Source organism: Anabrus simplex, chromosome 14, assembly GCF_040414725.1.
Source record: "Anabrus simplex isolate iqAnaSimp1 chromosome 14, ASM4041472v1, whole genome shotgun sequence".
In the NCBI taxonomy this organism is placed as follows: domain Eukaryota; kingdom Metazoa; phylum Arthropoda; class Insecta; order Orthoptera; family Tettigoniidae; genus Anabrus; species Anabrus simplex.
Genome location: NC_090278.1, coordinates 60,793,149 through 60,808,859, shown reverse-complemented (window position 1 = coordinate 60,808,859; position 15,711 = coordinate 60,793,149). Strand labels below are relative to the sequence as shown.

General features: G+C 42.8%; 1 protein-coding gene across 1 annotated transcript in view; it reads left to right on the top strand.

Moving 5' to 3' along the window:
• dlp (dally-like) overlaps nucleotides 1-15,711 on the top strand; it is a 455,986-nt gene that overhangs the window by 19,858 nt on the left and 420,417 nt on the right. The gene's annotated exons all lie outside the window — the stretch shown is intronic.

The window sequence follows — 15,711 nt, the reverse complement described above, 5'->3', positions numbered from 1 at the left end:
GAAGACTACAACTTTGGTCTTGGAAGCGTTGACAAACAGGCCAAACTCTTCACTGCGCTGGACTAATTTGTCTATCATGCGTTGGAGCACAGGTAATTCATTTGCTATGACAACAGTATCATCTGCGTACCTGATATTGTTAATTGCCTGTCCATTTATAACTATCCCGCTGTTTTCCTCCAACAATACCTCCTTAAATATTGCCTCAGAATAAATATTGAATAAGAGAGGTGACAGCACACAACCCTGACGAACACCTTTTCTGATTGTAGACGCTTCTGATGTTCTTTGGTCGATTTTGACATCTGCGGTTTGATTCCAGTACAGTGCGCTGATAATGCGTAAATCGCATTGGTCAATACCAGTCGATCTTAATATCTCTATCATCTTTTCATGTTTCACAGAGTCGAAGGCTTTTTTTTGTAGTCAATAAAACAAGTATATACATCGACATTCATGTCCCTGCACCTCTGTACTAGTACATTTAAGGAGAAGACTGCTTCACGTGTGCCGACCCCATTTCGGAAGCCAAACTGGGTCTGATCCATATAAGATTCACATTTCTCATTATTTAATATAATTATTGGTCCGGGGATCATGCTATTTTTCTTTCAAAAAATTATTTTTGTGTTATTTACGATATTCTTTTCACCTCCATTTTTCCGTCTGAACTGCTCAAGCGGGCGGCAGATCAACGCCACCTAGAGACAACCGCGTGGCGTTGAGTGAATCAGGAAGGCCGCTAATTTCCCATGATACTTACTAGAGTTCCGGAGAAGTCCATGAAAGTGAAAGTCATTTTGTGAGAGTTTTATTAAGTGTTTTTCGCGTTACGTGCACAACATGGATGGTCGAAAACGATTACGGTAAGTGGCGCAAATTGTCACAGATTAGCAGAAGAGAAGAGGAGGAGGAAAAGTTAATTGTCTCTCACACACCAAAATTAGATTTTTCCCCCGCAGGATCCAAACACTAACTCAAGCAACTTCCTCTCATGCAATTTTGAAAATAAAAATGATGGTATACCGGTACAGAAAAATTTGATGAGTGTACGCCCAGTACAAGAGAAGTTGGATAGGATAGACGAAATTGAGGAGCCAGGTACAAGTGGAAGCAATATCAGGACTCAGCTTAGGGTTCCGTGGTCGCTAACTCACGCTCCAAAGTTAAGAGCTCTCGGGGCCCCTTTTAGTCGCCACTGTGAGTGTTATTCTACCGCCCCCACCTACAGGGGGATGGTGGTGATTATTGTTTTCAGAGGAAGTACAACTAGGCAACCATCCTCTATATAACACTAATCAGAGAGAAAAATGGAAGGGATCCGACACTTCGAAAAATGAAGGTATTGGCCAAAGGAAGACAAGAGCCGCGAAGAGCATAAAAATGAAAGACTCCCTAGCCCTCCATAAGTAATACCGTTGAGGTCGGAAAAGAACAGGAGTTGACCAAGGGAGGTCAGATAGGATAGATGACAGTGAGGAGCCTGGCACAAGTAAGTGGACGCAATGCCAGGACTCAGCTAAGAGCCCCTTGGTCGCCAACCCACGCTCCAAAGTTCAGAGCCCCTGCGGCCCCTTTTAGTCGCCTCTTACGACGGGCAGGGAATACCGTGGGTGTTATTCTACCGCCCGCACCCACACGGGGAGCTACAGGGGGCGTTGTCGGGTAAACAGCAAATGTGTTACCAGAGATCTTGAAGTTGTGACACTTGAACGGAGAAGAATGAAGATATGGAGTGCAGGAGCAGGGAAGGGGAAGGTCACCCGGTAAAAAGATAGATAGAAGCCATTAGAGTTCATTGCTGCAGTTGGTACCTGGTGATAAAATGGTGTTCCGTGTTGGACTGGTGATAATTGTTCTGCAGCTATGGAGTTCGCCAAAACCAGTAAGGGCAAAAATGAAAATCCACAGCCTGTTTCCAGTCATTCGACCGGTTTAGGAATGGTATGAATCAGTGGCGTATGCTGGTATCAAGACGTGGGCTACCACTAGACTTAGGCTACCCCTTTTCGATAGTTGGTTTAGGGAACATCAAGCCTTAAGCATTTTGAGCTGCATCCAACAGACAACGGAGTTGCCCGCTGTGTTGGCAAGGCTGCTTCACAAGCTACTGCCCTCGCCTCTGCCACCGCCAATACTCAACACCTGATCAATCGAGTTGGTAGCCTAAGGTTTAGCAAATTGAAGTCTATCTTTGAGGCTAAATGGATAGAATGCTTGCCTTTGGTCCGACGGCCCAGGTTCAATTTTCAGAATCAATCACCTCATACTGTTAATTTCCCTGGCTTGGGAACTGGGTGTTTATGACGTCTTCGCCATTCATTGTATCCTTATTAGGTCACCACCAAGCCTATGTAGATGCTATGAACCATTATTATTATTATTATTATTATTATTATTATTATTATTATTATTATTATTATTATTATTATTAACATCATCATCATAATCGTTAAATAACAATGTTGAATTTTACAGTGGTCGTACCCATCGTTCAATGGTTAATTATCTTCCTCGGAAGATCAGTGCTGGTGTCCGACCCATGATCACGGGTTCGATTCCAACCAACAAAAGAGAACACTAAACCTGAAAGATTGCGTTTCATTTTAGCAGATCTACCAATAAAAAGAAAATTATATTACTCCTATAACAGCAGCCCTGCAGTGTCTTCCTACAAGGATGTAGAAGTAAACGGGAATGAAATGTCAGCACTGCGTTATCTATATATTTAAGACAGAAGGCTGAGGTGTGGAAGTATATACGATGAGTAACGCATGGTGATAGCAGTGGCGATCTGACGGACCGAAGCCTAGCACAGCTATCCTCCGCCGGTCCCCGCACCTGTAGGCTGACAGCAGCAAGCCGCGTGAGGCGAGTCGATGGGAAGGGACGAGAGTCTGGGCTGCAATATCAGTCTCCGAAGCCTTATTCCCTGAAATACGTGCGACGTGTTTTCTCATTGCTTTCAAGGTTTGCAAATGGAACAATGTGTCAGATGCTTACAATATAATGTGCTTTAGGTTTCCATCGTTCGCATTTGAGGTTTGGGCTTCACTGATAGCCTTGGTAGCCCTCAGTATACGCCACTGGTATGAATGAAGCCCCAATCTAGCGGCGAGGATAGGAATTGTGCTAGCTGCCGAAGCCTGTCGCACTTGGGGACAATGATTTTTTTTTTTTTTGCTAGTTGTTTTTACGTCGCACCGACATAGATAGGTCTTACGGCGACGATGGGACAGGAAAGGGCTAGGAGTGGGAAGGAAGCAGCCGTGGCCTTAATTAAGGTACAGCCCCAGCATTTGCCTGGTGTGAAAATGGGAAACCACGGGAAACCATTTTCAGGGCTGCCGACAGTGGGGTTGGAACCTACTATCTCCCGAATACTGGATACTGGCCGCACTTAAGCGACTGCAGCTATCGAGCTCGGTGGGGGGGGGGGGCAATGATTAATGAATGACAGGTGAAACGTAATTATATTGGAGAGTGTTGCTGGAATGAAATATGACAGGGAAAAATTGAGTACCCGGAGAAAAACATGTCCCGTCTCCGCTTTGTCCAGTACAAATCTCACATGGAGTGACCGGGATTTGAATGACGGAACCCAGCTGTGAGAGGTCGACGCGCTGCCGCCCGAGCTACGAAGGCTTCTTCCACTAAGAGGAAGCTTTTGTTTACTTACAGCGGACGTCAGTACAATGTGGACTACTGTATACAAGTAAAGTTCAGCTAACTTATCGGCGGTGCGTAGAATTCAGGAAAAATAAATGTAAAAGGAAGAATAACAAGAAAGGTAATATAGTGTTTTAGGTGAGGTAAGTCATGTTTGTATGCCGGATGAAGCGGCGAATGAAGTGAGAAAAATTGTAGTTCGTTCGTAATCTGTTTACCCTCCAGGGTCGGTTTTTCCCTCGGACTCAGCGAGGGATCCCACCTCTACCGCCTCAAGGGCAGTGTCCTGGAGATTCAGACTTTGGGTCAGGGATACAACTGGGAAGAATGACCAGTACCTCGCCCAGGCGGCCTCGTCTGCTATGCTGAACAGGGGCCTTGTGGAGGGATAGGAAGATCGGATGGGACAGGCAAGGAAGAGGAAAGGAAGCGGCCGTGGCCTTAAGTTAGGTACCATCCCGGCATTTGCCTGGAGGAGAAGTGGGAAACCACGGAAAACCACTTCCAGGATGGCTGAGGTTGGAATCGAACCCACCTCTACTCAGTTGACCTCCCGAGGCTGAGTGGACCCCGTTCCAGCCCTCGTACCACTTTTCAAATTTCGTGGCAGAACCGGGAATCGAACCCGGACCTCTGGGGGTGGCAGCTAATCACGCTAACCACTACACCACAGAGGCGGACAAAAGTGTAGTAAAAAATTGTCAAAAAAAAAAAGATAGAATTATGCGAGGCAAACAGAGTACTATTTGAACGATTTACACTGAAGAGGTAGGTCAGCTTCTCTTAACTGTTGGCCAAGGCTAACAGGCAGCGTCTCGGCGGTAGTATGTGATTTGTAACAAATTGTTCTGATGAGTAAGAATAACGTAATATTTTAGTGTGCCAGGCGGTATGGTCCATTTTCCCACGGCTTTGTGTGTGGTTGGTCAGGACCCGAGAGAGAGAGAGAACTCTCAGGGCGTTCTCCAAACTGCCAGCTCAGCTCAAAGGGTTACCTCCCTCGCATGTCTACAGCACATTCTGTGGGAGCCAAACTCATTAAAGTAGGGACCAACATTTTCCACGTGTTGAAGTGAAAGCCCGACTGTAGTTTCTGTACGTGTAGTTTCCAACACGTGGCTCAATGTCCTGTAGAGTTGGTTTTACTGTTTAGGTCACGCAATTTCATAATCCTTAAGCATGATGTTCTTATTTATATCTCAAATAGTAATTGTCCGATTTTGAAAATACTTATATATTTGAAGTTGTACGCAGTTGAAATTTTAGGCCAGCTGTATGAATTTGTGCCGTTCCATTTAAAAACAAGGAGTTAGTATCAATATCTCGGTTATTAATCACCCCATGAGACTAAGTAGCAAGTTACGTTCATTGGTTATTTTTAAAGCCCCTTAAGCCCATCATTTCGTCATTGTTCATGTTATGAGAGAAAATGAAAGCAGCAACATAGATGCATCAGCCGGCCCCGTGGTGTAGGGGTAGCGTGCCTGCCTCTTACCCGGAGGCCCCGGGTTCGATTCCTGGCCAGGTGAGGGATTTTTACCTGGACCTGAGGGCTGGTTCGAGGTCCACTCAGCCTACGTGATTAGAATTGTGGAGTTATCTGACGGTGAGATAGCGGCCCCGGTCTAGAAAGACCCTGGGTACCATTTACGAATATGGAAACAGAATGCCGATATCTTTAATGGTTTAGAAGTTATTTCTGTGTAACATGTTAGGTGAATAACCCTGCATATCAGAAAACATAAAGGTCCAATAATACTGCCTTTAGGAATTCCCCTCTTAATGATTACAGAGTCAGATAAAGATTCGCCTACTCTAATTCTCTGAGTTTTATTTTCTAGAAATGTCCGACTCGTTGGCTGAACGGTCAGCGTACTGCCCTTCGGTTCAGAGGGTCCCGGGTTCGATTCCCGGCCGGGTCGGGGATTTTAACCTTAATTGGTTAATTCCAGTGGCACGGGGGCTGGGTGTATGTGTTGTATTCATTATCATTTCATCCTCATCACGACGCGCAGGTCGCCTACGGGAGTCAACTCGAAAGACCTTCACCTGGCGAGCCGAACATGTCTTCGGACACTCCCGGCACTAAAAGCCATACGCCATTTCATTTTTTTTTTTTTTTTCTAGAAATATAGCCACCTATTCAGTCGCTCCTTTGTTTAGTCCAATTGCACTCATTTTTGCCAGTAGTCTCCCATGATCTACCCTATCAAATGCTTTAGATAGGTAATTCGCAATGCAGTCCATTTGACCTCCTGAATCCAGGATATCTGCTATATCTTGCTGGAAACTTACAAATTGAGCTTCAGGGCAATAACCTATCCTAAACCCCAACTGGCTTCTTTATCAAACCAGCTACTAATTTCGTAACCGAGTCTAATATAATCAGAAAGAATGTTTTTCCAAAGCTTACATGCAATTTGTCCCGTTCCCTCTAGAAAGGGTGTTGAAGATACTTGAGGTCAGTCTCTTGTTGTCTATTCTGACTCCGTGACCGCAGAAGATAAATCTCCTCTTTCTCGTGGCTAATGTTATGCTCTCTAAATATTTTTAACGCTCGTTGTTATTTATTTATTTATTTATTTATTTATTTATTTATTTATTTATTTATTTATTCATTTATTTATAGCATAAAGCCACTCGTTTCTTCGGAAGAAGTCATTTTTCTGAGTTAAATGTTCAACAATCGGACCCATCATTGTCAGAATTGTTTCCCCTCTTGAAATGAAGTAAATCTGTCGGTACTTGAGATGTTTTCTTTATTATCTACTTGATTCATTGCTCACAGGGTCAGGAGATCATCATCATCATCATCATCTGTTTACCCTCCAGGGTCGGCTTTTCCCTCGGACACAGCGAGGGATCCCACCTCTACCGCCTCAAGGGCAGTGTCCTGGAGCTTCAGACTCTTGGTCGGGGATACAACTGGGGAGAATGACCAGTACCTCGCCCAGGCGGCCTCACCTGCTATGCTGAACAGGGGCCTTGTGGAGGGATGGGAAGATTGGAAGGGATAGACAAGGAAGAGGGAAGGAAGCGGCCGTGGCCTTATGTTAGGTACCATCCCGGCATTCGCCTGGAGGAGAAGTGGGAAACCACGGAAAACCACTTCCAGGATGGCTGAGGTGGGAATCGAACCCACCTCTACTCAGTTGACCCCCCGAGGCTGAGTGGACCCCGTTCCAGCCCTCATGCCACTTTTCAAATTTCGTGGCAGAGCCGGGAATCGAACCCGGGCCTCCGGGGGTGGCAGCTAATCACACTAACCACTACACCACAGAGGCGGACGGGTCAGGAGATACTAAAAAAAACCAATCGTTATTATATCTTTTATTGCGTACTGGTACAAAATTCTTAGTTATTTTATTCATTTGATTTTTCTAACTTGTGAAACGCGTGCACTCCTTGTTCCTGGTAAATAACTATGAAGTCACTTGCTTCGGCAGCACAAAACTAGTGTTCTGTCAATTTCAAATTATTTAAAAACAACGAAAGCAGTTAAATGTCCGATTCACTGGCTGAATGGTCAGCATTGAGGCCTTCGGTTCAGAGGATCACGGGTTCGATTCCCGGTCTGGTCGGGTATTTTAATCGCGTGTGATTAATTCCTCTGGCTCGGGGACTGCGTATTTGTGTTTGTCCCAGCACTTCCATCTTCATGTTCAGACAGTGCACTACACTACAAACCACCAGAGAAACACCTAATAGTGATTACAGCCTTCCATAGAGGGTTGACGTCAGGAAGGGCATCCGGCCCTAAAACAGGGCCAAATCCACCTGTGCGAATAGTTCGCACAGATGTGGGGAAAACGGTAGAAGAAGAAGCAATTCAATTTTTTTTTAAACTGTACAGCCGGTGCTACGTACCATTGCGTACCACCACAGAAACAAAGCATTGATTATATAGATGAACAATAATTATGGAATATTACTTATCATCATCATCATCATCATCTGTTTACCCTCCAGGTTCGGTTTTTCCCTCGGACTCAGCGAGGGATCCCACCTCTACCGCCTCAAGGGCAGTGTCCTGGAGTTTCAGACTCTTGGTCGTGCGATACAACTGGGGAGAATGACCAGTACCTCGCCCAGGCGGCCTCACCTGCTATGCTGAACAGGGGCCTTGTGGAGGGATGGGAAGATCGGATGGGATAGGCAAGGAAGAGGGAAGGAAGCGGCCGTGGCCTTAAGTTAGGTACCATCCCGGCATTCGCCTGGAGGAGAAGTGGGAAACCACGGAAAACCACTTCGAGGATGGCTGAGGTGGGAATCGAACCCACCTCTAGTCAGTTGACCTCCCGAGGCTGAGTGGACCCCGTTCCAGCCCTCGTACCACTTTTCAAATTTCGTGGCAGAGCCGGGAATCGAACCCGGACCTCCGGGGGTGGCAGCTAATCACGCTAAACACTACACCACAGAGGCGGACTTTTTTTCAAATGGGATTGCATATTTAATGTTACATTTTTTTTTACTCTACTCACAATCCTGTGTATGAATACCATTTAATTTTTTTCCACTTTGTTTTGAGTTGTAAAATTTATGATATTGGTTTTGATCAGAGTAACCTTAAACATAATATAAATTAGTTTGGAAATTAAATTGTGTATTATTTGTGAATCTTAGAGGCCATGAATTCTGTTGCTTTTTACTAAGTCTTTCATTGTCAAACCTTTGAAGATGCTCATAACATTTCAATCGTCCGACTCGTTGGCTGTACGGTCAGCGTCCTGGCCTTCGGTTCAGAGGGTCCCGGGTTCGATTCCCGGCCGGGTCGGGGATTTTAACCTTAATTGGTTAATTCGAATGGCACCGGGGCTGGGTGTACGTATTGTCTTCATCATCATTTCATCCTCATCACGACGCGCAGGTCGCCTAAGGGAGTCAAATAGAAAGACCTGCACCTGGCGAGCCGAACCCGTCCTGGGATATCCCGGCACTAAAAGCCATACGACATTTCATTTCATACATTTCAATAGTCTTTTTCTAATAGTGTCTGATATTTTATCAGAATGCTGGTTTAATTCAGGAGACTTCCTTTTCATCCATACTCCTGTGCATGCTGGGACAAAGACTTTCCTAAGGAGTTTCCTTCCTTGTTTTTCTAAATTCTTAGTTAGTGGTCTGTCTCCATCGCGTATAATGCTTCAGGCTTAATTACAGTCATATAATATTTGTTGGTAATTTAGAAATTGTCTCTCGGTTTGCTTCTCGATTTGAATCGTTTGTTAAGGCGCTGGCCTTCTAACCCCAACTTGGCAGGTTCGATCCTGGCTCAGTCCGGTGGTATTTGAAGGTGCTCAAATACGACAGCCCCGTGTCGGTAGATTTACTGGCACGTAAAAGAACTCCTGCGGGACTAAATTCCGGCACCTCGGCGTCTCCGAAGACCTTAAAAAGTAGTTAGTGGGACGTAAAACAAATAACATTATTATTATTTGAATCGTTTGTTGCAGAAACAGCACTTCTCCATTTTTTGACACTATATGAGTTATTAATACTGCCATGATTAGAGCCCGGATTTCCATGCAAATGCATGTTTTTCAATAAGCTAGCTACACTTCTCAAACTTTGCAAATATTCGTTTCACGACTTAACCCTCTACTGCATGAATTATTTTTCGTTTTCGTTTGGTGAAGAAAATTTCAAGCTTTAATGTTCAGCATACGTTCAGTGTATTAGATGTACCAGCAATTCTTAACTGGGGCTAATAGCTTAACACTCATATGTGATGTGGATTGCCATTGTTGAATATATATACGATTTTACGCCAAGCTTTTAACATTCAAAGACCGAACATTACTACCTACTGGCCATGGGTACGTACTGCAAGGCGCAAATACAACTTGCAGAACCGTAGGTCGGTAATGTCTTTGAGGTTGAGCCAGCGGTACTCCTGAAGCCTGTGGTAATGTGATGGGGAGGGCCCACGTGGTTGGTTCGCGTGGATGTTGACGGGGTGGAAGGAGTACCTTTGGTTGTAGGGCTGTTTTGTCTTATGTTATGTAAAAAAAAAAAAAAAAAAAGGCATCACTGGGATATGTGTTTAATTGATTGTACATTTGAAGGTGTGCCGTAAAACTACCTCTGTCTACAATATTTATCCATTTATACAGGTGAAAAGTTATTTGTTGCCTAAAGGCAACAGTATGCAGTAGAGGGTTAACAATTCCAAATAACCGTCCTTTTTCCGTGCATGTTTGCATGTTTTGGCCATTTTAGGAGAAAATTCATGCATAATGCATATTTGGAAGGTTTTGGATTTAATAGCGAATATTTGGACGTTTAATATAGCATAATATGACTTTTATTCCAATTTTGACGCATATAAATTGTTAACATGCATGATAGTGCCGTCTCTGAATGTTAGTGTGCAGAATGTGGGACAATTTTTCCACGTTATAGGCTATAGTATGTCTATTACTGAGAGACGGAGAGAATGTATTCCTGGCATCTTATGTGACAATCAAAGTTAGTAGCCTACATACGGTAGAAGTCCTATAATCCAATTAACCAAACACTTCCTTATCTGTTGCTTGAGTAAATAATGACATATTTCGGAAGTCCCCACGTCGATATCTAATTCTTAGGAATAAGGTGTCCCAGTTTTACAGTTGTACATTGGTATAAATTGAACCGTAAATTGTGCATTAATCATTGACGGTTCATTTTTCGTCTGTTAGACGAACAAGAGAAAACTTCTATCGCACTTCTGTGGCGCCGCGTTACTGGGATAGCAGCTTACAAACTCTGGTTTTTCATTGAACCCTTTACCGTTGTTATCCTGGAATGTCCTACCCGGAACTCTCACTTGTTACACGTCTTTGTTATCGCAGCAGGCAATCGTTACCAGTTATCGAGGACATTCAAATGTGTCTGCAATCATCGCATGGAGAAGTAGCTGCCGCAGCTAGAGATAAGTTGAACAAATCCTGATTTTGAATTCGTCAAGCTTATAGAAGACGTATTGTGGTGAAAATGCAAAAGATGTACAATTTGACCTAATTTTGTCCAAATGTCTTCATTGAAGTATGCATCTATCACTTCCTGTGATGTAAAAAGATCATTTTCTGTGCTTAAGAATGTGCTGACAGATAAACGGATGGGCTTAAATCAAGACAATTTGGAGAAATTATGGTATTTTCTGTACAATGTTTCGAAAGGAACTGAATTTTGATGGTGCATATTTTCCAGTTTATTGTGCATGTTTTGCCATATGATAGTGCATGAATGCATGCATTGTTTGAGATTTGATAGTGCATGGAAATCCGGGCTCTAGCCATGATTAATGCAAGAAGGGCTACCATTTTGTGCAGAAAAAACACTTCTACCGTATATCTCTGCCTGTCAGTCGCGAATGAAAGTTTCCGTTTTGTGCAGAAAGAACACTTATCCTGGAGAGGTGTTGTTTTTACTTCAAACCAGCCCGCTTTACAAAGTAGTTGTGTCAGTTCTTTCACTTGAGTCGCAAGGAAGAGGTGTGAAAAGAGATGCAAAAGTCGCGTTTCATATAAATCAATTTATGAAGTTTCAGTATGAGGCAAATCATGTCTTAGGAAAATACTGGATGGACTGTGCATTCATACTTTCAAGTTGCTTATTTCTTCAACCCGTCTCCCTGTGTTACCGACTAGACTTGCTTATCTACAAGGCTGTGTTCCATTAAATAAAAAGAAATTAGCAGACATGAAAAAGTTGGAATCTTACATACCAGAAGAACACCATGAGTTTTATAATGAACTGTTTGCATCGACAACATCAGCGCAATAGAAGTGAGAAGCATTGTTCAAAGATAACAGACTTACATGTTACTTGTATTATATTGTGTTGTTTTGTTTTATATATATTTTGAACTTTGGAAAGGAACATAAAAGGAGTATTCTTCTGTTTATTTTTCTATACAATCTGGTCTAATCATAATATGTGCAAATAAGTAAGTCTTACAAATGACTATTAAATAATGGGTTTAAACACTGTATTTCCTCAGTACAAATAAAGTTCCTTTTGAAATTGAAATGACGTTAAAATCAATGTTACGCTTCCTTATATTCTCATTAATGTTGTTTGTTGCAGAAACAGCACGTCTCCACCATTTTCAATAAAGTCTGTAAAGGAACGTATTGGATTAATACATACAAACAACCTATCTGTCATAATCACTTCAAGAGTAGAATAAGCATAATAAATATCGGAAGGATAGAAATGACATTACACACTACAGACAGTTTTTCCTGTTTTCTGAACAATTTGGTACGTTGGAGAACTGTCGTTTCTGAAGCAAACGATTCATTTAATCCGGATGGTTGGATGAATTTTCCTATTTGAAATTATTGTTATTTCTTTCTTTCTTAATCCGTTTACCCTCCAGGGTACTGAGCGAGGGGTCTCACCTCTACGGCCTCAAGGGCAGGGTCCTGGAGCGTGAGACTTTTTTTTTTTTGCTTTACGTCGCACCGACACAGATAGGTCTTATGGCGACGATGGGACAGGAAAGGCCTATGAGTTGGAAGGAAGCGGCCGTGGCCTTAATTATGGTACAGTCCCGGCATTTGCCTGGTGTGAAAATGGGAAACCATGGAAAACCATCTTCAAGGCTGCCGACAGTGGGACTCGAGCCCACTATCTCCCGATTACTGGATACTGGCCGCACTTAGGCGACTGCAGCTATCGAGTTCGGTACGTGTGAGACTTTGAGTCGGGGGCATACAATTGGGAAAGAGGACAGTACCTCGCCCAGGTGGCTTCACTCGCTATGCTGAATAGGGGCCTTGTTGGGGGATGGGAAGATTGGAAAGGGTAGACAAGGAAGAAGGAAGCGGCCGTGGCCTTAAGTTAGGTACCATCCCGGCATTGGCCTGGAGGAGAAGTGGAAAACCACAGAAAACCACTTCGAGGGTGGCTGAGGTGAGAATCAAACCCCACTCTACTCATTTGACCTCCCAAGCTTGAGTGGACTCCGTTGCAGCCATCGTGGCAGAGCCGGGAATCGAACCCGGGCCTCAGGAGGTGGCAGCTAATCACACTACACCACAGAGGTACCTGGCGAGCCGAACCCGTTCTGGGATATTCCGACACTAAAAGCCATACGACATTTCATTACCGCAGAGGCGGACATTATTATTATTATTATTATTATTATTATTATTATTATTATTACAGAGGTGCCAACCTTCGAGTAAGGCAAATCGTAATGCAACCGTTATGGCACGGGGGGGGGGGACCGTAAATTCCCCCCCCCCCCCTCCCCGAGATTTTACTAAATTACATATAATTGAAAATCAATTAACATACAATTCAACCAGATGTAACATATTCAATGACTGGCATATAAAGAGTGTACGATTCTAACCTGCTAAAGAAACAGGTGATCTGCAGTGGATATCTGAGTGGAGATTGAAAGATCATTTCTTTTGTCGAGTGGTGTAGTTGCTCCCTTAGGAGCTTGTTGTTCCTGTTTGATAAACGTACACTGGTGACATGCTTTTAACAGTTCGGAGTTCATATTAGCACGGAACTGTCTTGTTCTTCATCATGCGTATCTGAAAAATCGTGGCTACACACACTAAGAAAAAACCACGTGTGAATGAGATTTTGAGGAACGCAGTAAACAGGGCCATTCTTTCGAGTATTCCTCCCTAAATTTTTGAACAATTTTTCATTTATTACTAATGTCACTAGTCACGGTAACGTAATCACACGCATTTTCCTGCAATAGAAATCGCTTCATTATTTCAAACCTTTCACATTTCGTAACACACGATTAGCATATATCCTAAATTTGGCAACCAAAATCGCAATAAATACTTCTTCAACAGTCACGCACACAGTATTTACAATTAAGCGGAGTTTGTCACCACTTTGCCGCCAAAACAAACACAAAAGAACCTCATACTTGCATGGAAGTCTGATCATGTGACGAACAAAGACAACAATTCCGCAAGATATACCACTTCACAGGTGCCTATATTTCCAGTACTGGAAGCCCACACTGCGTTCGGCGCGTGAACATTCGAAATATTCTCAAAGTGAGAAATCCGAAAATAATATTCTGAGAATTCAAGCTATAATGGCATTCCTTGTGCATCCTTTTGAACACTTCAGACACTTAGATTTTAAAATCAACAAAGAATCGTACTTTGTGGTGTGTGATTCGTAAAGGCGTAATTATGATGGGTGATTCGTAATTATTACGATTGAATCGTAATAGTTGGCATCTCTGTATTATTATTATTATTATTATTATTATTATTATTATTATTAGCGTATTCTCCCAATAATGGAAGACGTTAAGCAAACAACTCAATCAAGCTTTCTTTGGGTTCTTCTTGTTCTTCCAATAGGCTTTCATTCTCTCTGAGAAGGCTTGTTTACGTTCTTCCGACCATTTCGGTCTGCACTGTTTTTGCTTTGGTTGCTCTGATGTAACTTCCCACTTGTTGACTTTGTGTCTGAAGGTGTCTCTTTCTAAAATGTCTGTTGCACATATGTTTGCGTTTTTGAGGTCCTTTCGAAGTTCGTCCAGCCAAGGTGTTGAATTCTTAAGTGAGCTAACATAATTTAATATTCTTTTTGACAGTCTATTTTCTGGTAATCTTGTGAGGTGTCCAAAGAATTTCATTCGTCTTTTCTTAATGTCAATTTCAATGTTTGAAACTTTTTCTGTTGTTTTGATTGATTGTAGCCTGTAACCATCTTGGGTATATCTTGCTCCTAGGATTTTCCTGATGATCTTCCTCTCTTGCTTTTTTATTTCTTCTAATTCTTGTTTACTGTTAAGTGACAATGTTTCACTTGCGTAAAGGACTGTTGGTTTTATGACTGTGTTGTAATGCCGAATTTTTGTCTGTCTTGACATGCATTTTTTGTTGTAGATGTCTTGAACTAACCCTAATGCCTTCTTGACTTTTTGGAGACGGTTTTGCTGTGAGATCTTCTCAAGGCCTGTCGGTTCGATGAATTCTCCGAGGTATTTAAAGTACGAGACCCGGTCAATTTTACCGTATTTTGTTCTCAGGCTCGTGATATCTGTCTTTGAACAGAAGAATTTAGTTTTCTCAAATGAAATCTGTAGTCCCACTTTTTCTGCAGATTCCTTAAGTATCTCAAGCTGCTTGATGGCAGTCTCCTCATCCTCTGTTAAAATCGCCAGATCGTCCGCAAATGCAAGGTAAGGTATTATTATTATTATTATTATTATTATTATTATTATTATTATTATTATTATTATTATTGAACTGTTAACGGCGCTTTAGTCATGCTGCGGAAGTGGCCAGCTCATTGAATTTCGTTCTTGGTAATCATTGGCACAATACTCGTTGGCTGAACGGTAAGCGTACTGGCCTTCGGTTCAGAGGGTCCCGGGTTCGATTCCCTGCCGGGTTGGGGATTTTAACCTTAATTGGTTAATTCCTACGGCCGGGGGTTGGGTGTATGTGTTGTCTTCATCATTTCATCCTCATCATGACGCGCAGGTCGCCTACGGGAGTCAAACAGAAAGATCGGCACCTGGCGAGCCAAACCCGTCCTGGGATATCCCAGCACTTAAAGCCATACGACATTTCATTGGCTCAGTAATCGTGGTGTTGGCCTTTTCGGTGATGCAGTTCTACCGTTTTACTCTCCCATGCTTCGTGTTGCACGCAAACTCTGGGTTCTCGTGTCTTTGACCCCCATATCAACTGTCAAGTAAAGCTTCAAGCTTGTTTGGTGAACAACCCATGTCTCCTAAAATGTCCTGACATATCAGGATGAAACGCACCGTTAATCTGATTTCCGTACAAAATATCTCTGAATGTTGGGACTTTACATCATCTCTTTTCCATCAGGATGATTGATGAATTTGTACAGTGGCGCGGAACAGATAAGTTGAGTGTTATCAGGGGGAACAAGATAATCGCCTAGTGATACAGGTTCGGTTGTAAAGGCATGATTGTTGTCTAATCTCACCATACTGGTGATGTTTGGATGGACTCGTGCGCAATATGTGTAAATAAATAAATACATAAATTAAATAAATAAAAGTAAACTCGTGTCCTCAGTGGTGGT